General features: G+C 33.6%; 1 pseudogene; it reads right to left on the bottom strand.

The window, feature by feature from the left end:
• Positions 1-25,136, bottom strand: part of LOC124091541 (ATM interactor-like) — a 91,307-nt pseudogene extending 66,171 nt beyond the window's left edge.
• Positions 25,137-25,512: the final 376 nt, after the last annotated feature.

The raw sequence follows: 25,512 nt of genomic DNA, 5'->3' as shown, positions 1-25,512 counted from the left end.
TTCATCTGAAAAAAGAAGAGGACCAGAAGAGCTATAGCAATCCTTAGTTAAAAAAAATAAAATAAAGCAGGAGGCATCACAGTTACCATATTTAAAATTACACTGTAGAGTTATAGCAACAAAACAGCATAATATTGGCACCAAAATAGGCAAGAAAACCAATCAATGGATCAGAATAGAAGGCATAGGGACAAATCTGCAAAATGGAGCTCCTTCAAACTAGACAAGGGTGTGCCAAAAACATATATTGGAGAAAAGATACCCTTTTCAACTAATGGTGCTGGAAAAACTGGAAATCCATATATAAAAGAATTAAATTTAATCACTATCTCTAGGTATTAGACCAGAAACCCTGCTTATACTGGAAGATGAGGTAGACCCATTACTCAATATATTGGCACAGGAACTGGCTTTTTAAATAAGACCCATAAAGGACTAGGAGTAAAATGAATAATTAACAAATGGGATGACATCAAACTAAAAGGCTTCTTCAAAAACAAAGGAAACAATCAAGAACATGAAAAGCGAGCCTACCAAATAGGAGAAAATCTTTACCACCAGCACCTCAGATAGAGCATTAATCTCCAGGAAATATAAAGAACTCAAAAAACTCAATACCAAAAGGAAACCTAATAAACCAATAAATAAATGGGCAAAGAATCTAAACAGACAATTCACCTAAGAAGACATATGAATACCCAATATATATATATATATAAATTTTACAACATCCCTAGCAATTAGAGAAATGCAAATTTATATACTGAGAGTCCATCACACTCCAATCAGAAAAGGAATTATCAAGAATACCAGTAACAACAAATGTTGGCAAGGATGTGGAGTAAAAGGCACACTTGTACATTCCTGGCGGGACCACAAATTGGTGCATCTACTCTGGAAAATGTATGGAGATACCGCAGCAGAAAACTTGGAATGGAACCACAATTTGATTCCATTATCCCACTCCTCAATATGTACTCAAAAGAAATTAAAATCTGTATGCCATAGTGACATGGCCACATCAATGTTTATACCAGATCAATTCACAATAGTTAAGCTTTGGAACCAACCACCATGGAGTATTACTCACCATAAAGAAAAATGATTTTATTATTATTTGACAGCCAATGGATGTATCTGGAGACTATTATGCTAAGTGAAGTAATCCAGTCCCCCCAAAACAAAGATAGAATGTTTTCTCTAATAGGTAGAAGCTAACCCAAGATAAGGGGTGTGGCATTGAGGGAAGAATAGATATGCAGTAGATTAGACAATGGAAAATGTGGGGAAGGAAGAGGATAAGCAAAGAAAAGACAATAGAATTATTTTGACATTTTTCCTATGTACATTTATGAAAACAACACGTTAGAGTCCCATTCTTATGGATATATGTGGTTCTGAATCCCAGAACCACATATATCCATAAGAATGGGACTCTAATTAGAATAAGATATATTCTATGCTTGTAAAATTATATCAAAATGGATTCTGCTGTCATATATAACTAAAAAGAACCAATAAAAATAAATGAAATATATTTAACACAATATAAAAAGAAATTTGCATTTATACATCTCTGAGTCACTCATGGCTATGCCTCTACTATTTTTTGAGATTCCCTTGAAACATTTTTCTCATATCCTAGTGGAAAGCATGTGGCTTCTTTATAATGCTGCTGATCTCTTTAGCACTTGTACTTTCCTTCACTGTGCATTTACAGTTGTTTCTTCCTTTGATAAACTGTACATCTTCCAAATTCTTTCACCCTACTATCTTTGCTTCCGATTTTCAATATAAATTCGACTAAAAGCAACTCATAACACCCAATGTCACTTCCTGAGTGCTATGCTTACTATGCTGGTATATAATTTCCTACATCAAGTGATGTAGTCTATACCCCCTTTTCTTCTTCTTCTTCTTCTTCTTCTTTTTTTTTTTTTTTTGGTGGTGGTGGGGGGTTGGTATTATAAAATGAAACCATGGGCACTTTTACCACTGAGCTACCCCAGAGCCTTTCTTCCTTATCTATTTACTTATTTATTCATTCATCCATCCATTCATTCATTCATTCATTTTGAGACAGTTTCTCTAAGTTTCTTAGGGCCTCACCATGATGCTGATACTGAGGCTGACCTTGAACTTTCAACCCTGCTGCCTTAGCCTCTCAAGTCACTGAGATTACAGGCAGGTGCCAAGACAGATCTCTTACACTTTCACCTTTAAATTCAGCCTGCCACAGTCTCATGTCATGAAATGATGTCCCCAATTCTATTTGAAACCTAATCAGCATTGCCTTTTCTCTCTACTTACGATCAATATTCTTGTATCCTAAGCCCCCAAAACAATAGCTCATTAAGTTATGCTTACAGAATTCTAGACTTTTCCATGCCGTGGTCCTTTCCAAATTCATGCAAATGAATTTTAAAGACTTTTCCATATCATCTCTTATATATAGTAACACGAAAAACTGCTCTGTTATCAGTGACAAGTTTTTACTAGCTTTCCCTTGCTATAACAAATATCTAAGATAATTAATTTATAAAGAAGGAAAGTGTTATTCTTGACTTGATTTTAGATATTTTAATCTAGAATCAGTCACCTCTAGCAGCAGAAGAAGGTGATTGGATCCTGCCATTCACTTTAATGCAATAATGTCACAGACAAGAAGTGTTCCACTATGCCCTTAATCATAATATTTTCAAAACCTGTCAATAGTGCCACGATGAGGAGTAAGCCTTTAACACACAGGTTTTTCCATACTAAGGCTACAACATTGTAGATTTAAAAATGGATGCAAAAGTACTAAACTAAATAACCATTTTTTTCAGGGATGAATATCCATAGAATGCCATTAGTGGAATGAAACAGACTAGAGTGCACAGATCAACACAATTTTTTAGACACATATATCAGCATGGGAACAAATAACATATTTTAATGTTTCACTATTGATTGATATATGTATGTTTGAATATCAAAGATGCTATAACTACTAAAGAATCACAAGTATTCTAAGGCAGAAATATGGACTATGTTTGACTACATTTTCTACATGGACTAGTTATGTGGGGAAATAATAATATCTATTGATTTTTAAAAATGTTTTAGTTGTCAATGGACCTTTATTTGATTTATTTATATGCAGTGCTGAAAATTGAACCTGGGCCCTCTCACATACTAGGGAAACACTTCACCACTGAGGCATGACCTCAGACCCTAATTTTTAAGTTTGAAAAAAAAAAGAAAATTTATTTTTTTAAACCTACAAATTAATTCATAACACTGGGTGGAGCCAGGAAAAAAATTGAGCTTTAAAGTATTCTAATGTTTCTTTTCACTAATACATTACTACCTGTTATCTTCAGAGACCATATACTGGGTAGTTTTAATGGCAGAAATCTATTTCTCATAGTTCTGAAGCATGAGACCATTGTTATTACTGATTTATTTTCTAGTAATGTTCTTTTCTTCACTTGAAAATGGTTTTCTTCTTATCTCCTTAATATGATTTCACATGTCCTTTCTATAATGCATTCACATTCATATAGTGGTAAGAGAAAAAAATGTGAGAGAGTACTGCATTGTCTCTTATATTAATCCTATACAATTAGGTCTCAACCCTAATAACTCATTTAACTTTAATTATTTTCTTAGATGTTCTGTTTTGTTTTCTTTTTAACTTAAGTTTATTTATTTATTTTTATTTTGTACTGAGGATCAAATCCAGGGCCTTGCACTTGCTAGGCAAGCACTCTACCGCTGAGCCACAACCCCAGTGCAGATGCTCTGTTTTTAATACAGACATATTGCAGCTTAGGACTTCAATATATAAACTTTACAGGGATAGAAAATTTCAATATAAAGTAATAATTGTCATTTAATGTCTATAGTCTCTATTAACCAATTGATACCTGACTAAATTAATGTCTGAAAGAACATACCATACAACACAGGCTAGAAAATATCATCACATAATTCAATAACTATAATAAAATAATTTAAACAATGTGATGAAAACTAAAATATTGTTTTATTTTTAATACAAAATGAACAGTAAATTCCATATAGCAGTGGAGATGTAAATATTAAGTTGGAAACTCTAGAGTTAGTCTAAGTTCTAACTAAACAATCAATTAAATGAACTCATATACTGATCATGTATGTGTACATGTGCAAATAGGTAAATAATACATGTTTATACATATGTGTGTGTATATATGAGTATACTCACATAAACACACACACACATTTATCTGAATATGGAAAGCCTGATAAAATTTTAGAGCACAAAAATGTTACAGAACTATGATCATTGCATAATTCTTTTTAAAATGGAAAAATAATTTAATCAACCAATTGGCATATATTTAAATATGGATCATATGACTGAAAGCAGCTAATAAATAATTTTACAAAAAATCCAAACATGAAAATACATCTGTAGCAAGGAAATCTTTAAAGAAAGGTACTAAACATTTTCTTATTGAATAATATTTCTACTGAGAAGTTATTACATATTATATAGAAATTAAATACAATACTATGCATTTTTCTCCTGTCAATTAACTTATAAATTGACAAAACTGTGTATATTTGCAACATAAATCATTGCAAACCTGTAAATACTGTGGAATAATACAATAAAGTTAATTAATGTATGAATTTTCTCATATACTTATCATTTATTTTAGGTGAGAATAAAATATACTCTCTGTAATTTTCAAGCATAAAGCATGTTTTTAAAACTACAGTCACCACAATGTACAATAATGTTCTTGTTTAATATTTTTATATGTTTTGTAGTTATATAATATATTTTTATATGTGTATATAAACATGGAATATATCTTATTCTAATTAGGATTCCAGGCTTGTGGAGATTCACTGCAGTGTATTCATATTGTACACAGGAAAGTTACATCTAATTCATTCTACTGTCTTTTCTATTGCTTTCCCATTCCTTTCCCTTCATTCCCCTTTGTCTAATCCATTGAACTTCTATTCTTATCATCCCACCATGTTGTATGGTGGCATCCATATATCTGAGATTCCTCCTACCTGAAATTTCATAACCTTGATCAGTATTTCCCCAATAACTACATGTGTCAGACTGCAATCATAATTCTATTTTATATTTCTTCTTTTAAATTTTATTGGTGCATATTAATTATACAGATTAGTGGGTTTCATTGCATTTTATTCAAACATTCATATAACATAATTGTTTCAATCTTGCCACTCAGTACCACCAATCCTCCTTCCCTCAAACCTATTTCTCTACCTTAATGGTCTTTCTTCTATTTCAAATGACAACAGTTTCCCCGCCCCCCTTTTTTTCTCTAGTTCTAATACATGTGGCACTTGCTCTTCTGAATATGGATTATGTTACTTATTTTACTTAACATAGTACTTTCCAGGTAGAGTCACTTTTTCTGCAAATGACATCATTTTATTCTGATTTATGGCTTGACAGAACTTTGTTGTGTATATGGACTACATTTTCTTTATGCAATTTATTTGTTGAAAAACACCTAGGCTATGCCCATAAATTGGCTATCATGAATTTTGCTGCTATAAACATGTACCTCTAAATTATGCTGCTGCTATTTCTTTTGGATAAGTATGGAGAGTAATATAGCTGGATTGCTTGGGTTATCAACAGCCCAGTAGAGCAGATTACTGCTTGGAGGTTTTAGCTGCCTGGGAAAATAAAAAGTATGAAAATAATCAGTAAGAAATAAAAAAACAAAGAAGTTAAATTTAAAAACTAGATGCCTGATGGGTCTTCCAGTCCTGATAGTTACTAGAATTAAACAACAGAAAAACACCCCAATCATTTATTTAAGGGGGGATACATCAAAGGTTTTAGTGTGGCAGACTTCTTGAGGTAAACAGGTTGTTTTGTGTTTGGCAGGTTACACCCATCTGTGTTTGATCCTAGGGCTGTAAGCTAAGGCAGTGTGCCAGCATGATCCAGGCTTTCTCAAACTGGGGAATTTCACCCAGGAGTTCTCAGAAAAGAAGCTTCCTTGCCTTATGTTGGTTCAAACAAACCCATAATTTATACATTGCTTCCAACATTTTCCCCTTTCTTTATTTTTTCAATGCAAGTGGTGTGCAGTTGCTTGGAGTTCCTAGATCCTTGTTCTAAGGGGCCGACAACCTATTATAATGATACAAAAAAGAAGTAGTAGCAAACATATCATTCCAAAAATTTACCATACAGAATGTTTCAATGTATTTCTAGGATTAAAGCCATTTAATTCATGAAGTATTTGTTCACCTAGAGATGCAGGGCCCCTGAAATTGACCCTGCTTTTCCGGATATCCTGGATGTGATGATATAACTCCATAAGATCCAAGCTATTATTGTTTACATGCCAAATGCCCATTAGATGAGCTCTAAGTGTTCCCCCAATACCATTGGAAGACATTATATTAGGCTGCAGTAAATGACAGACATATTTACAGAAAACATGGAATTTAAGCCTTTGTTTAAATTGGAGAGTAGAAAACTCATTGCCAATAGTTATTAAAATAGCTTCTGAGGCATTTAAGTTAGTCTCCATCTTTTTTTATCAATATTCCCCTAATTGTACAGAGTTTTGAAAGTATTGAGCCAAATTATTGAGAAAATGAGCCTAGTTAGATTGCATTTCTTACAATTTACATGATAGTTTTCTCCTTTTCTTTGTGAATTACTGATTTTTCTAGTGTAACATCAATCGGTCTGCTGGGCTCTGACCTGGCCTTCCACTTACTAGTAGTGCAAATTAATACCCAAACAGTAGGGAGTAGTCTGAATCACATGAAGTTTTAAAAATATCAGAATGATTGTTTACCTAAATACATTTTTGTATTCTGATAATAGTTCTAGGTAACTCAATTATTTTCCTAGCTTCTTAGACCTTCTACTATATTAAAATTTCAAATTAAACTTGGTTGCCTGCAGATTCTTTTTAAGAAAACAAAAAAAAAAGCAAAACAAATTTAGTGGCAGTGCTGTCACACTAAGCCCTCCTGGCTCTGGACCTTCTGGAGGAAGTGGCACCCTGATGTAACTTTCTATTATCAATTTTTGAAGGTATAACCAAAACATACCCACCACTTCTACAGATTTTATGTTGTACTGGCAATACATTTGCACATTTTATCCATTTAGAAAAGATGCCAAATTCTATTGCAAAATGATTGGGACAGTAAGATATTGGTGGATGTTCCCATGTGAATGATTGTCTTGTTATGGGAAACTCCCATTTCAATAACTGCCTAGACATAGAATCTTAAGTCCCAAGTGACAGTATGATTGGCTATTCTGGGTCCTCCATATACTATATTTTCCTAGAAAGTTACTTTAAACAGCCAACATATTCATCAGGGGAAGAGCATATAGGTACTTTCCCACTGTAGCCAGTATAATTAAATCCAGTGGCATAAATAGGTGTAATGTGTTTATCTATAAAGTCTCCTATTATAAGACAATCAGTAGTAAATACTGGGATGTATTCTCCAGTCCACATAGCTGGATGTACTAATGGTGGATCTAGAAAATTGGTCCAATAAGTCTCTTCATGGACTTCGCTTATCTGACAGCTCAACAAAGCCACCATGGCCACAAACATTGTGGTTTGAGTCTTAGTACTTTCCTGCTGGTTGAACTATCTGCTAAGCCTGAAGTGACAGTTCCTTCAGTTGTCACCACAATGACAGTTTGTGTTTTCTGGAAATATACAAGCATAGCCTGTACTCTATGTTATTATTAAATCTGGTTAATTCTATTGTTCCATGTGTCATTTAGAAGCAGTAAAATTTTAATATCACAATTTTAAAAATTTAAATAATTTTATAGGGTTATGTGGGGTTCTGTTTCCCCCTACTTTATTCTTTAAAAATTGTAAAATAAACTTGACATAAGCTGGAACATCATTACCCTTAAATTGTAGAGAATGGTTTAGCACTGTCCAAGTATTTACACAGTAAGAAGTGACAATAAATATTTTTATTTGGTCAAGAAAATTAGCAAACATTATATGGTAGGCATGTGCAGATTATAAAAGTCAATGTTGTTGAGCAGAAGAGAGCATCACAATAAAAGAAGGCCTAGATTTTACCAAATGTATGATTTAATTTGATCTTTAGCAATGAGATGGGCAACAAAATTATTAAATGGGGTCAGTATAAATATTGAAAGCCAGTTTTACAATTCAGTTTTCCTACAGGTAATAATCTTATTATTGTAAATTAACTTGTTATATTGGAATTGGTACTTTTGTAAGGCACCAACAAACAATTGTTGTAAGATTTCTAATGAAAATGCAATATAAAATTAACAAGAGTAAAAACATTTAATTTTCATAACAGCTATGAATTAAGTAATTTTTTTATAATTTTAAACATTTACTTATTTATATATTATATTTTCTGTTTATTTTAGGAATATTGAAATCTGTATAACAAAATCTATTTTTTACCATAACTATTTTTTGCAGTCACACTATTTTCCTTCATTTATTTTTTCTCTCTCTTTTTTTAAATTTGCAATGTGCATACTTGTTTACAAAATATACAAAGATTATAAAACTTAACAATGAGCAAATAATGCAATTAAAGTTAATAAAATACACAACAGTATTTCACTGAAGAGGATAATCAAATGGCAAATAAGCATACAAAAGAAAAAAACTAGGTTTGTTTGTGGTTAGAGAATTTTACATTAATACCATAATAATAGGACATTTAAGAGATTGCCTGTGGGGAGATATATATATATATATATATATATATATATATATATATATATATATATATATATATATAATTTGCAAAATAAAAAGTGTTGACAGACAATAAAATAAAATAACTCTGTTGTTGTGTACCATATGATAAATTAGATAATGAACAATTGTGACAAAGGCTTTCCAATAAAACTTCTGAGTCTGACAGCAAGACTATTCAACCTCTTTTTCAAAATATTAAAATCAAACCTATCATTTACCCAATTTTCCACAGACCTTCATGTTAAGCATTTTTTAACAATATCTATAATTAGTTTAATGAAATAGATATTGTAATTAAAGATAATTAAATCATAATTAAAACAAAATATTATAATTAAATTAAATATAAATGAGCTAGTTATTATAAATAAATGTATAATATGTGTAAAAAGCAAGCAATAACTAAATGTTTATACATATGTCTCCCTTTAAATATCAATACACCAATAAGTTTAAAGCAAAAGGGGAAAATAAGGTTAAGAAATTTGAGTTAGAGCTATTAATATAAAATAAATTTTAAGAAAAAGTATTTCAGAGATAAAGGGAAACACCTAATAACTATAATAAGGTAACAATCAAGAAAGTATAACAGGGCTGGGGTTGTGACTCAGTGGAAGAGCACTGGGTTTGATTCTCAGCCTTGCACATAATTAAATAAAATAAATGTCCATCAACAATTTAAAAAAAAATAAAGTATAACAATCCTAAATATGTATGTACTTAATAACAAAATTTCCAAATATATGAAGTAAAAATTAGAAAGAAAAATTTACAATCATATTTGGAGATTTTAAGCTCCCTTACTTTGTTGAAAGGAGTCATGAATGATATAGAAGGCTTAACAACATTATCAACCACCTTGACCTACTTATTTATAAAGAACTATACACAAAAATGAGAAGTAGAAAATTAGTAAGGATTGGTTATATTCTGTCATAAAATAAGCTTTGAGAAATTTTAAAAACATGAAATCATGAAGACTGTGTTTCCTGCATAATTAATTACATTAAAAATCAATCACATTAAGGTATATAGAACCCCACCCCCATGTCTCAACTACTTTAAAATTTAAAGGCACATTTATAAATATCTCACAGATTGAAGAAGAAAGCACACCAGGTGCAGTGATGCGTGCCTGTAATCCCAATGGCTCATAAGGCTGAGACAGGAGGATAGCGAGTTCAAAGGCAGCCTCAGCGAAAGTAAAGCACTAACTAACTCAGTGAGACCCTGTCTCCAAATAAAATACAAAATAGGACTGGGATTTGGCTCAGTGGTCCAGTGCCCCTGAGTTTAATTCCTAGTACCATAAAAAAAAAGAAAAGACAAGAAAAGTAAATAAAAAGTGCATTGAACTAAGTAATAATGAATGCTTAAAATATCAGAATCTCTGGGACAAAATAGTAGTGATATGAAACTTATAACAATCAAATTGTTTTCAAACTAGGTATTAGGAAGAAATAACTAGAAACAGAAATATGTGAAATAGAAAAGAAATAATACTGCTAAAACTGATAAAAATTTAACAAGTCTAATCAAGAAAAAATGTCAATGGAAAGAGAGCAATTAAAACAAACCAACAGATGCTAAAAATGTATTAAAATAATATTTCAATTGTATAATTACAACTATAAACCTTACATAACTTGGTCTATTTTAGAGGATATAAATCCCTGCTTGTCTATGTGATTCATGTGAGTGATGTTTTTCCCATAACTTCACCTTCAATCTGTGGATGTCTTTCCCTAAGGTGAGTCTTTTGAAGACAGCACATTGTTGGGTCTTGTTTTTTTAATCCAATGTGTCAGCCTAAGTCTTTTGATTGATGAGTTTAGGCCATTAATTTTCAAGACAACAACAAGTGCTGGCGAGGATGTGGGGAAAAGGGTACACTTGTACATTGCTGGTGGGACTGCAGATTGGTGCAGCCAATTTGGAAAGCAGTATGGAGATTTCTTGGAAAGCTGGGAATGGAGCCACCATTTGACCCAGCTATTCCCCTTCTTAGTCTATTCCCTAAAGACCTAAAAAGAGCATGCTACAGGGACACTGCTACATCGATGTTCATAGCAGCACAATTCACAATAACAAGACTGTGGAACCAACCTAGACGCCCTTCAATAGACGAATGGATAAAAAAAAAATGTGGCATTTATACACAATGGAGTATTACTCTTCATTAAAAAATGACAAAATCATAGAATTTGCAGGGAAATGGATGGCATTAGAGCAGATTATGCTAAGTGAAGCTAGCCAATCCCTAAAAAACAAATGCCAAATGTCTTATTTGATATAAGGAGAGTAACTAAGATCAGAGTAGGGACGAAGAGCAGGAGAAGAAGATTAACATTTAACAGGGATGAGAGGTGGGAGGGAAAGGGAGAGAGAAGGGAAATTGCATGGAAATGGAAGGAGACCCTCAGGGTTATACAGTGGAGGGGGTAGAGAGAGAGGAGGGGAGGGGAGGGGAGAAGTGGGGAGGGGGGAGGGTGGAGGATGGGAAAGGCAGCGGAGCACAACAGACACTAGTATGGCATTATGTAAATCAATGGATGTGTAACTGATGTGATTCTGCAATCTGTGTATGGGGTGAAGGTGGGAGTTCATAACCTACTTGAATCAAAGTGTGGAATATGATATGTCAAGAAATTTGTAATGTTTTGAACAACCAACAATAAAAAATTTAAAAAAAAAGATTATTATTGAGATATGATTTGTATTCCTGGTCATTTGGTTTATTTCTTGTTTTTAATTTTATTAAGTTTGTCCTTTAGTTTATTATTCCTTTAGTGTATTTCCTCCCTTCACTGGTTCTTATCTTTTTTAAAATTTCATCTTCATGGAATATTTTGTTGAGAATATTCTGAAGTGCAGGCTTTCTGGTTGCAAATTCTTTTAACTTTTGCTTATCATGGAAGGTTTTCATTTCATCTTCAAATCTAAAGCTCAATTTTGCTGGATATAGGATTATTGGTTGGCAACCATTTTCTTTCAGAGCTTCGTATATGTTATTCTAGGACCTCTTGGCTTTGAGGTTGTGGGTTGGGAAATCAACTGAGTTCTGAATTGGTTTCCCCTATACGTAATCTGATATTTTTCTCTCCTTGCCCTTAAAATTTTATTCTTATCCTGTATGCTAGGCATTTTCATTATATTGTGCCTTGATGTGAGTCTGTTGTAATTTTGCATATTTGGGGTCCTGTAATGTAAGCTCTGTATTTGATTTTCAATTTCATTCTTTTGCTTTGGGAATTTTGCCCACATTATTTAATTAGAAAAGACTGTGTATTCCTTTGGTTTGTATCTCCATGCCATCATCTATACCAATAAGTCTCAAATTTGGTCATTTCATGTCATCCCATAATTCTTGAAAGTTCTGTTCATGGTTTATTAACATCTCTCCATGGTCAAACTCCATTTTCAAGATTATATATTTTGTCTCTATTGCCTGAAGTTCTGTATTCCAAGTAGTCTACTCTGTTGGTGATGGTTTCTATTGAATTTTCAATTTGGTTCATTTCTTCCTTCATTTCAAGCATTTCTATTTAATATTTTTATTGAAGTGATCTTTTGCTCCCTGTATTTGCTCTCTTACATCATCTTTTACTTCACAGATCAGGTTAATTATGTACATTCTAAACTCCTTATCTGACATTTCTTCTACTATGGTACCAATGGATTCTGTTATTTGAGAATCTTGGTTTGCTTGGAGCAATTTTTTTTCATGTTGTTTGTGTGTATACCATCTAACAGTATGGATCTGATACAGTAGCGTTTCTACTCTGTGGATTTATACTGTCCCTGAACGTTTCACTGTTTAGGGGGAAACAAATAATAACAACAACCAATGCATACAATTTACACCATTAAACCAAATATTTCCTACTATGATGCCTACAGTGTTAATTATTAGGATAAACAGAAAAGATATGATCTGTTATGTCTATAATAAAAACAGCAACTTTGCAAAAGGGTTTATATTTTCAATTTGTGGGCAGGGAAAGAACAGAAGTGATACAGGATGTGATGATAAGCAGAGAGGAGATGAGAACACAGAAGTAAAAGATTAAAGGAATAGCCAAAGAGAGAACAATAGAGATTGGCTGTTAGAAGAAGAAAAGAGAGAATCAAGAGAAACAGGAGAAAATATATATAAAGCAAAAATTTAAATAAAATTAAAAATAAATTAATGAAAAACAAAATTAAAATATACTAATCAAACATCCTAGTTCACCCCCCCCAAAAAAAAAAAAAAAACCTAATCCGAGTAAAATAACTGGCTTCAAAAAGCTAGAAGAAAAAAAATAGGAAACTGTATAAATATCTATGAATAATTAAAGTCACAATTAAAAAAGTGAAAAAGAGTAAAAAACACTGATAAAACATTAAAGAATTTTTTCCTTTGGTGTTCAAAATAGTCTCTGCTTCTCTTCTCAGCAATTTTTTTAAATATTTTGTTTTACTTGTAGTTGAACACAATACCTTTATTTTATTTTTTTTGTGGTGCTGAAGATCAAACCCAGCACCCTGCACATGCTAGGCAAGCACGCTACTACTGCTTAACCACAACTCCAGCCCTCTTCTCAGAAATTTTAAGTTGTGTCTTCTGGAGTGTGATGCTCCACCCTCTGGATTGCTGGAGTGACAGAGGTAATCCCATAGGTGGAGTTCCTGGAGTTTAGGCTTAGGTGGGCCCCAGGTTCTCTGCTAAATGCCAATTGGTCTGGAGATTTTAAACCAACACATCTGAGTGCCCAGTACTTGCTGGTCCACACTGGAGGACTTTACCCAGAGCTCCCCTGGGTTCCACTTGTGTGGTTGGGAAGCCAATTCTTAGTCCCCTATGTCACCTGCAGACCTCACATTTTCTTGTCTTGGGTTCAGTCTCCAGTTTCTCCATTCCTGCACTTCCAAGTTCCCAGCCAGATGTGTGTCTCCCAGCCAGTCCTGCAAGCAGTCAGAATTGAGAGGAAAGGGTGGGTTTCCATGACCAGTTGTGCCCTGTGAAAACCTCTCTCCATGTATGATTTTCTTCTGGTCATGTGAGCACACTCTATGTCATAAAGCATGTATTTACTAGGCCTGTATTTCAGAACAACCTTGGGTTTGCCAAGATTAGCTTCCTTCCCTGTTGCCAGCCCTGGTGCCATGGTTGTAAAATGGTTCCTTCCTTTGTCCTCCATACACCACCAGGAGAGATGGTGGCTTCTCTCCCCACACAGAGATGTTGTGAAGATTGTTCTTCAGGTTTGTTGGGCAATGAATGTCCTTGGTTTCCATATAGTCCATACCCAGACATGCCTCGGGCCTCCCAAAAATGTGGGATCCTTTAATTTCATTATCCCTCTACTATGCTCATTGGAGGGATTGCTCTGGTTGAAGCTTCTGGCTTAACTGTGGCAGGAGCTGTGCCACTGATGTTTTGTTTTGTTTTTCCTTATTTTATTACATCCAACCTCCTGTGTCCCTGATCTGCTTTGAATTTCCAGTTTTAGGTTTCAGTAAAGTATCCCCCTTTTATTTTGTTCACACACACTTGTGGACAAGCTGCCTATCTGCTTTCTTGGTTTCATGCTATAGAGCAGCCAGGAATGTGACCTCCTTTATTCCATCATTTTGGATTCTGAACTTAATTTTAAATGAACTTGAATGGTTATCTTAATCTGGAATGAGATGAAAGGCAGAGTCTTATGTGATGTAGCCTCTTGGCAAAACTTAGGTAAGGTTTTTAATTTTGAAACTAATTTTAGTTTCTCATTTGAATATTATTTTATTAAATTTTTATATATAATTTTTTAATTTATATAAATCAGTTAACATAATTAATCATTATATCTTAAACATGAAACAGACAGGTAAAGAGAGATTTAACCCCCTCTTGAGGGAAAATGGCAAAAGTTATTTATATCTCATAGTGCTAATCTTTAAAAAAGGTAGTCTCTCTTCTTATAACAAAATTTTATAACTTATGTTAATTTAACTATAAATTATTGAATTACATAATTAAATTTCCAAATAATTTGTTATTAAGTTTGTAAGAGAACATTGTTGTAGAAAACTTTAGTTTGGAGAGCATCATCTTAGTAAAATGTTATTTTAAACCTTCTATATTAAAGATTTGGATGCTTAGGGAATAAAAAATTATTTAGTTAATATAGAAATCAATAACAGTATTATAATTACATTGATGTTTTATATTAATCAAGTTTACTTTTTAAAGAAAAATTCGAAATCTGGAATGAAACGTGATACTTTAAAATAGATTTTGCTGGGCCCAGTGGTGCATGACTATAATCCCTGCAACTCAGGAGGCTGAGACAGGAAGATCGTGGGTTGAAAGCCAACAAAAGTGAGGTGCTAAGCAACTCAATGAGACCCTGATTCTAAATACAATATAAAATAGGACTGGGGATGTGGCTTAGTAGTTGAGTGTCCCTGAGTACAATCCTCACTACCAAAACACACATACACACACACACACACATGTATGTATGTGTATACACACACACACACACACATATAGTTTAATCAAAATTTTATATGTTTTAATTTATTTAAAACTAGTTTTCTAAAAAATAAAACTTGATGACATAAGAAATTATTTTATTGGAATGAGAAAGGATTAATATTTTAAGCATTTCTTTCCTCTTTTCATCCTTAGAAAGCTCAAATAAAAGGGGTCAGGGAAAAATTATCTATACTTGTAAATAGACCACGTATCAGAAACTTAGCATAAAGTTAAGCTTTTCTTTATTTTTTTAAGAGTAAAAATGCCTTAAATAAGATTATCTGATTGTGTTAATTATATATATAACCAATATAATTACATGTAAAGTTTTTGAAATTTATTTTTTTATAAATCTTATTTTAATTTACTTAAACGTTTATAGCTTTTTACTTTACCAGGTGAAAAATTTCTTAGAGCCTTATATATAAATCACACCTGACAGAAGCATAACTCCCAGTGAGCTGGTTCTCAGTGAGAAAAAGGAATTTCAGACTTTGTTATAGTAACCAAATTACAAATAAATCTAGTATTGAAATATATTTTATTTAAGAGTGCTTGATGTTTTCATATCCAATAGACAACATTCTAGCATTCTAACATTGTAAATCAATTAGTATATCTAACAAAGACCTATATACTCAATCCCATTTATCTTAAATTTACCTTTCTTATTTTTAGCTGTAAAAGCCAAGGCATCAAACAAATGTAGATAACAGTATTAATCATCTCTTCCTTCTTGAAGAAAATTGTTAGAAGAAAATGGATATGACTTTTAAATATTATAGGAATTAGCAACTTTATTAATTATCTGACCAGCTGAAAAAACTTGAGTTAATAATTTTAAAGACATCTTTACATTCATCTGTTTACCCCATTTATATTGAACCTTTTAAAATCCCATGAATTAAAGGTATTTGGATCCATTCTTTAAAAATTTTAATTAACAAATGCTCTTTCACCTATATGCCAGTTTTGGTGCCAAATGAATAACATATAGACAGATGACAATAAAACACTTTAGATAAAAATTCAAAGTAGGAATAAAAGATTTATAACTTTTAAAAGTGGAGCTGTTTGGCTGGGGTTGTGGCTCAGAGGTAGAGTGCTTGCCTATCATGCATGAAGCACTGGGTTCAATCCTCAGCATCACATAAAAATAAAATCAAGGTACTGTGTCCACCCACAACTAAAAAATAAATGTTTTTTTTAAAAAAAGTGGAGGGGCTGGGGATGTGGTTCAAGCGGTAGTGCACTCGCCTGGCATAAGCAGGGCACTGCATTGGATCCTCAGCACCACATAAAAAATAAAATAAAGATGTTGTGTTCACCGAAAACTAAATATTAAAAAAATTCTCTCTCTCTCTCTCTCTCTCTCTCTCTCTCTCTCTCTCTCTCTCTCTCTCTCTAAAAAAAAAAGTGGAGCTTTACAGGTAGGGAATAAGGCTACAGATTTTTGTTTAAGCTTTTATTAGATTTGACCTGTTAGAAATTAATATACAGCCAATCAGACTTTTACATTATGATTTAATTATAGGGCAAGCTTGCTTTGATGGATTAGTCAGATTTGAAATCTAACAATTATGAGAACACTAAAAATAATTGCAATATTTACCCCTAGCATCATGGCTAAAAAACAAAATATGATTCATTAAAAAACATAATTAGTACATATTTTATTTACTTTAGAATTTTTCATTTTGTTTAGGTTATAGACAGTTTTGTTATTGAGAGAAAAAGAGAGATACAGAGCAAGTTCCTAAATTGCAGGATTTGGATGAAGCCTGTTAATGATGCAGTGAATTAAAGCCAGGGTTAAAGGGATTCGGTTTTAAGCAGACAACTGCCATAGTGTAGTGTTTACCAACTTTGTACCATATACAAAAGGTTGTCGGTTTGAAATCAGCCTGTAAAGATACCTATTTACTAGAAGGTTTTTAAATCAAGGAAGAAAAAAAAAATTCAGCTGAGATTTTAATTTCGGAGGAGGGGTTGGAAAAACAGTCTCTAAACCCTTAAAGTTCTTTGTTAACACTTTGTGGATTTCAGAGATTATTTCAAAGCTGGAAAGCAGGTGAAAAGTCAAAAATTTTCTGTTATTACTAGGTGGATTTGATTTCTTATAAAAGATTACATGGAAAATAAGTTCCTATGGGGACCCTGGGGGCATGCCAGGCTGCATATTCCTCTGCTAGATCTTGGGGTAGTTCCTCCATCCATCAGTGCACCTTGTGGGCGTCCGGAAACTTTGTGGTTTCTTTTATCACCCGTGCAGTTGGCACGACTGATCCATGTATTATTTTGGTCTCTCATCCTGCTGGCCTGGCCCTGTGCTGCTCTGCCTGGGAGGGGGATCACCCAGCTGGGAACAGCCATGTTCCCTTGGGACAGGTAATATTCCATGTTTTTCCTCAGCAGTCTCTGCTACTGCTTCCTACTTGCCTTGCCCAAGGCCTGAAACCTTGCTGCTTTTTTTAGCACGAGGAGCTGTGATGGAAGCATTCATCTTTAAATTGTGAAGCCTACTAGCTAGTGTATTCTTCTAGTTTACAGTTTTCCCTGAATTCCTGTTCAGGCTCCCTTTCCCCAGCGTCCTGAGTGCCTCCATCTAACTTAGCCAGCTTTGGCTCTGCTTCCAGGCCAAGCTCCACCACCAAACCTTGGGAGTCAGGAAGGATAGCATTCCCAAAGCTAACAATCAAATTTTCTGCGGACCATACATACTTCACTGTCTTGATTTGGATCCAAACAAGTCTGTATCAAAGTCTACATTCTTTCTGAATCGTCAATCATGCACCTGGACATATCAGCTGAATTACAGCCAGCATACAAGACTCTGCTTAGTCTTTACCAACTATGCAAATTAAGTGATCCTTCCTCTGGAAATCATGGGCAAATTTCTGTTGCCACATCTAAGAACTGTACAAGTTGCACTCTCTTTACTGAATTCCCACTCTGTTTGATCACAGGCTTAAGTACAGTTACATAGATTTCTTTCTTTTTAGAGTTTGTCCCATTTTAACACCAGGCTCACTAAAAATTCACTTGTACCGGCTCCACTCTTGTCCCCTATCCACTCTCTCTAAATTAGTAGCTTGTGCTGGCTTTGCAGTGTGGGGGGTGGGGGGTGTAAGCTCACCTGTACTCTTCCTGGACCAGATGCCTTGCAAGTAGTTCCTGTTCCAGGCACCAATTATGCTGCGGTTATCAGCAACCTGGTACAGCAGATTCCTGCTTGGAAGTTTGAGCTGCCTAGGAAAATAAAATGTCTATAGATAATCAATAATCGATAAGGAATAAAAGACAAAGACAGAAGTTAAGATTTATAAAGGGGGATGCCTAATGGGTGTTCCAGCCCTGATAGGAACTGAAACTGAACAACAGAAAAATGCCCCAATTTTTTAGTTAAGTGGTTATACATCAAAGATTTCAGTGTGGCAGATTTCTTGGGGTTAAACAGGTTGTTTGGTGCTTGGCAGGTTACACTCATCTCTACGTGGGGTGTGTTTGATCCTAAGGCTGTGAGCTAAGGCAGTGTGCCAGCATGATCTAGGCTTTCCCGAACTGAAGAATTTCACCCAGGAGTTCCCAGGGAAGAAGCTTCCCTGCCTTATGTTGGCTCAGACAAACCCATAATTTATACATGGCTTCCAACACTGGTTCATATGGTAGTCCCATTTTTAGTTTTTTGGGGACCCTCCATACCATTTTTCCCTAGAGGGTATATTGATTTACATCTCCACCAATACTGGATAAGAATATTGCTCAATATCATCACAATGATTTATTGTTATTTGTATTTTTTTTATTATTTACATTCTGAATTGAGTGATCTGGATTTCAGTGTAGTCCTGGGTTTTTTTTCTTTGCTTGTTTTGTTTCGCTAGTACTTGTAATCAAAAATAGGGCCTTGCAGAAGTTAGGCTCAGTGTATTTTTGTTTGTATTCCCTTGATGATTACATATACTGAAACTTTTTAAGTTTTTTTTTTCTTTTTTAGTTTTTGACCAGTTGTAGTCATTATTTTGAGAAGTGCCTGTTTTGTTCATTTGTCCTTTATTATACATATTATTATCTTTTTCATGTTGAGTTTGATGAGCTCTTTATATATTCTAAGTATATAATTAGTCTTTTGTCAGAAGAGTAGCTGACAATTTTTTTTTCTCCAATTCTATAGTATCTCTGTTCATGTACTTAATTTTTTCCTTGTTGTGCAGAAACTTTACAGTTTGATGCTATTCCATTTATTTATTCTTGTTATTATTTTACAAGTTATAGGAGTCTTATTGAGAAAGTATTTGCCTCTGCTTATATGGTAAAGCATTTATCCTATGTGTCCCCTTAGCAGTTGCAAAGTTTCTCCTCATATTTCAAAGGTCTTTGATTCATTTTTAGTTGTCTGATGTACATGATGATAGATAGAAATTTAGTTTCAATCTTTTAGAAATGAATATTCATATTTCCCATCACCAGTTTTAAAATATACTGTGTAGTCTCCAAAATAATTTTTTGACACATATGTCAAGGATCAGATGACTGTAGCTGTATTTGTTTTTTCTCTGTGTCTTATACTATATTATATTTAATATTATTTTATTATAATATATAGGTATATGTGTCTATATAATGCCAGTACCAATTTAATTTTGTTACTATTATTTTGTAGTATAGTTCAAACTAGAGCCTTGTGATGCTTCCAGATTTACACTTTTTACAAACAATTGATAAGCTCTTCTGTGTCTTTGGTTCTTCCACTTGAATGTTTGCACTATTTTTAGTTCTGCTATGAATATTGTGTTAGTCAGGTTATCATCACCATGAAAAACATACTTGAAAATAATGGAGAAGAAAAGATTAATTCTGGATTATGGTTTAATAATTCAGTCTGTGTTTCGCTAGCCCCAAAGCAGAAACACCATGTTGACTCAGCATGATAGGGGAAGGCTGCCAAGATCATAACAGCCAGGAATTCAAGAGAGAGTGAGCAGCCAGAGACATAATATTGTTTTCAGTGGCATACTCCCAGTGATATACTTATTCTTCAGTTATACACACATTTCTAGATTTACCAAGCAATACTTAATTCATATGATTGATCCACCAAAAGGAGTATACCACTGATGAGATAACAGTACTCATATTCAAATCTTTTCAGTTCAGAACAATGCTGCATTGCCTAACATATGAGCATTTCAGGGTACATTCCTACATCAAAACCTTAGCAAATATCATTAGTATTTTGATGGGAATTGCAATCAATCTGTAGATACCTTTTGGTAATATGGCCATATTAAATATTTTTTTTCTGTTCAATAATATGGGAGATCTTTCCGTCATCTAGAGTCTTCTTCAATTTTTTTCTATAGCATTGTTTCCCTTCTAAAGGTTTTCATGTCTTCAGTTGCATTTATTCTTGATATATTTTCAAGAAACCGTTAAAAAGATAATTTTTCTGGTTTATTTCTCAGGAAATTTATTGTTAATGTTTAGAAAAGCTCTTGATTTTTTGGTTTTGATTTTGTATCCTGCAAATTTGCTGAATTATTTATCTGTGTTAGAAAGCTTTTGCTGATTTTTTATGTTTTTCTACATATAGTATCATATAATCTACTAATAGGCAATATTCAATTTCTTACTTTTCTATTTGTATCTCTTTCATTTATTTATCTTGCCTAGTTGTTCTGGATAATATGTCAAGAGTTATTTTGAATAGAATTGTTAAGTGGAGACATTCTTGTCTTGTTCATTATTTTAGAGGAAATGTTTTCAGTTTTTCCCCATTTGGTATGATGTTGGCTTTTGATTTCTTATATATATACTTTATGATAATGAGGCAAGTTCCCTCTTATCCCAAGTTTCTTCAGGATTTTTGTCAGGAAGTGCTGTTGAATTTTGTCATATTATTTTTTTGTGTTGAGATTATTATAATTTTGGTCCTTGATTCTATTTGTGTGGTATATACCATTCTATTGTGTGGTATATACCATTCTATTCTATTTGTGTGGTATATACCATTTTTTGATTTGTATATGTTGAACCATCCTTTTATCCCTGGAATGAAATAAACCTAATTATGATAAATATTTCAACTGTTGTATAATATGATTTGCTAATATTTTATTAATAATAAATTATTTTTCTCATATTGGTGTCAGATTTATACTGACTTCACAGGATGTGTTTGCATTTATTCATTACTTTTGTATTTCCTGGAGTAATTTGAATATGTTGACATTAGTTCTTTAAGCTTCTGGGGAAATTCATTTTGAATCCATCTCAGCCTCAGTTTTTCTTTGTTGGAAGGCATTTATTACTTCTTCTGTCTCATTGCTTGTTATTCATCTCTTTAGGATTTTTATATCTTTGTTCAGTTTGTGTCTAAAAATTAATTCATGTTTATGGTGTTGAGAAATTATATAAATATAGATTGTCAAAAGAGGCCTAAATGAGCCTTGGAATTTCAGTTTCATTTGTTTTCATATCTCATTTTAATATCTAATTGTATTATCTTAGGTCTTTTGTATATTTTGGTTAGTCATGCAAAGGCTTTATCAATCTGTTTTAGTATTTCAAAAAGCTTAATCTTTGTTCAATTAATCCATTTTTTCTTTATTTTTATTTTGTGTTTCAGATTATTTTATTATTTATGTCTTTTTTTCTATGATTTGAGCATTTTTATTTTAGGTTTTATATTGCAAATTCTGAGATGATTATTAAATTATTTATTTGGGATCTTTCTGATTTTTTTATGTGTGCTTTCTTAGCTATAATCTTTGCTCTTAGAAGTGTCTTCTCCATATTCCAGAGATTTTATTATTTTATATTGCCAATTCCAGTTGTTTTGCATTTGTTGTCATTGGTTACTCTCTGAGGGCCTTTTAGTAATCATTTATATCTTTCAAAAATGCTCTGAGCTTGGGGAATATGTTAGCATCAAACCATGCAATCATATAACCAAAACATTAAACACCATTTTGAGAAAAGTTAATTATCACCAGTAATAGTGGCAAGTGAAGAATAAGCCATATATGAAAACATATTTTAGAACTTATTAATAATAGTCTCTACAACTTAACAATAATATATAATTGGGGAAAAAGCATTAACAGTACTATACTAAATTATATTGGAAAAGGAGTAGGGAAATGTGACCTGACAAGAACAACTTAGATGAGGAAAAGATTTTGAGGTTTATAGTTTCAAATGTTCAGTCCATGCTTAGTAGACTGCATTATGCTGGGCCTGAGGTGAGGAAGAACACCTTGGGTGAAGAGAAGAGCATGGCAGTGGAATGCTACTTAGCTCATAACAGCTGGGGGTAGGGAGAATATCCAGGGGCAAAATATAATCCCTCAAGGCACACCCCCAATAATCTACTTCCTTTACCCTTGCATTTACTACCTCAATTACTACAGTTACCTGCCTACACTTACTACTCAGTAATTCATTCGTAAAAAAGTTTCAGTTTTCTCCTTGCTGAGGTATTTAAAATGCAGACACATACCTATAGACAGGTAGCTATGTCTTCCAACTCCACCCACTTCCCCCAAGTCTGTGTCACAGTCACACCTGCACCCATGTTTTCTATGTATTAAAAGGTAATAAAAACTAATAATAAAAAAATTTAAAAAATAAAAATCACATCTGGGTTGCATACAAAATTTTAAAAGTCTCTTGATTATACAAAAATATGGAAAATATTATGAGTAATGCTAACTGTAGGGATTCTGTGTTTGGTATTGGGGTCCCTGATAACTTCATGGTTGTGGCATGCTTGGTGCCTGGGAAAGTTTCCGTGCAAAGGCATAAGATGCCCAGTTGCTATGGTAATGCCCTCCATGCTAGAGTCTTATCAGCTTTGACAGCAATCTTAGGCACATAACTCCTGGGAATAAAAGAACTTGCTTGCTTGATAACTACAATGTTTCGTCAAGCTCCAGTGCTCCTGGCGCTGCTCACCTAACGGTAACTTCAGACAATGGACGTTCTTTTTTTTTTAAGATTTTTTAAAACATTTATTTATTTCAGTTGCACACAATACCTTTGTTTTTATTTATTTATTTTTATGTGATGCTGAGGATTGAACCCAGGGCCTTGTGCACGCTAGGGGAGCACTCTACCGCTGAGCCATAACTCCAGCCCCAGACAATAAACCTTCTTGAGAACTGCACAAAATCCCTAACATTGCATATTTTAACTATGAAATGTAAATGCAGAATAAGCAACATCATTAATACTTTAAACAATAATGTGGTTATTGGTATTAATGATCTAATGTAGCCTATTAATATACATAAACGTGCCTCTTGGATAAAGAGCCACTTTGTCACCTTCCCTGCCTCTGCACCTTGTCTGTGTCTCCTCTTTATTATTATTCTTTATGGCTAGCAATGAAATAACTATGTTTAAAAAATTAAAAAAAATCAATATATGATTAGTGCTCCCTTACTTTGCATGTAGTGAACTTAAAGACTTCTTGCAAATTAGTTTATTCAATCTTTGCAAAAAACATGTAGTGTGGAAACTATGTTAGACAATATCAAAATTTGTTCTGGGGAGAAAATGAAGTTACATTTTAAAATGCTTTTGGAATCTTAAACAGAATGGCAGCAGATATGGGCTATTATCACAAAAGTTTTCATAGACAACAAAATAAATAAAGCTTTGTCCTGTGAATTCTCACTATCTACCTAAAATAAAGTAAGATCTATGATTTATTCTTTTAACTAAAATTAACTGCCACTATTAAATTACCTTTTATTATTTACTCACAATCAAGCACACACCCATTCAGATATGCATATACATACACTCACATGAGATAATATTTAAAGGAGTTAATGGATGTTTATTTATTACAAAGAAAAGTTTTAAATACCAGGAAAAAAGGCATTTATTTTTCTTAATTCAGAAGTCTGGAAAACAGTAAAATTTCCGTACGTTTATAAAGGACAGTAGATATAAAATAGAGAAATAAAATTTTTATTTTAGATGAATATAAAAATACATATAACCAACTATTGAGACAAAAGTATGTGATGCTCTCTTTGGAACATTAAAAATTGATAATTTGTATGATAGCCAAACTTGCACTGCACTAAAAAGTTCACTATAACTTTTTCATATCATAATAATACTAATGTCTTTATTAAAACAGGATAAAGCTTAATAAACTGTCAAAAATGATTTTCTTTATAAAAATTGTGGAAATTTTTATTTGATTCACAAAAATACATATGAACACAATTATTTTCTTAGATTTTCGGTTGACACAAAATCTTGTACAAGAAAAAGAAACGGCCTACTCCTATGCAGGGCAGACCTCCCACTCTGCAAGCTCCTCATCTATGAATGCAGCTGCTCTCCTTCACTGAGCTGCCTGTGGAAGTCTCCACAGTCGTCTCCAACTTTGGAATCTGGGGCCTCCATCATATCATTCTTGGGTGGCAGCTTCCCAAGTCACTCCCTTGGGTGACACTGGCCAGGACCTGAAAGGCCAACATTATGAAAACTTGTTTATCACCACCAAATGTGCTCAGACCACCCATGTTTGCCCATGGAATGCCCAATACTTGATGCTGCCAGGAAGGTCATTGTCAGGGTACCAGCTGGTTTGGGTTTGGTTACAAACTGCTGCTGCCATCTAGGGACACAGACCAGGGTCTAGGAATATAGAGACAAGTGGACTATAGGTTTGCTGAAGACACCCTTTCCATCCCAGAGATGGGCTACCTCAATCTGGGGACACTAGCCAGTGCCTGGATATCTATTGTCAGGGAACCTGCAGGTCTGGAAGCACCAGAGATCTTCCTGTTGGTTGTGCTAGTGGCCACCATCTGGCTGTCTCTTTGCATGGTCTATCCTTTGTGTGAGTGTGTCTTTGGTGTTCTCTCTACAAGGTGAAACAACATTGAGATCTTGTGACTGCAGCAAGGCAGAGCCTGGAGAATCTGAAACCTAAATTTGTCATATTGCAGCTGGGTCTATGTGGGCCAATCCAGGCCTGGTAATCCTTGTGGAAAGCCAGAGATTGGGGGCATTTATGTGGAGCGAGCACATGTTGGAGAAATTGGAGAGAACCAGATTCTCTCCAGCTCTGTGAGTTCTGAATTGTGAAGAGATGGAAGGGGCCACCACAATGGGTGGGAAGAGGAGGTAAGGGCATCTTGCTATGGGATCACCAGCCAATCACTCTGGCACCCTCTGTACTGGAGCTATCATTAAACATCA

Source organism: Marmota monax, unplaced genomic scaffold (assembly GCF_021218885.2).
Source record: "Marmota monax isolate L192 unplaced genomic scaffold, Marmota_monax_Labrador192_F-V1.1 WCK01_AAM20220418_F8-fsc00212, whole genome shotgun sequence".
Classification (NCBI taxonomy): domain Eukaryota; kingdom Metazoa; phylum Chordata; class Mammalia; order Rodentia; family Sciuridae; genus Marmota; species Marmota monax.
The sequence above is the reverse complement of the archived record's forward strand: the minus strand, read 5'-3'. Positions and strand labels throughout refer to the sequence as shown.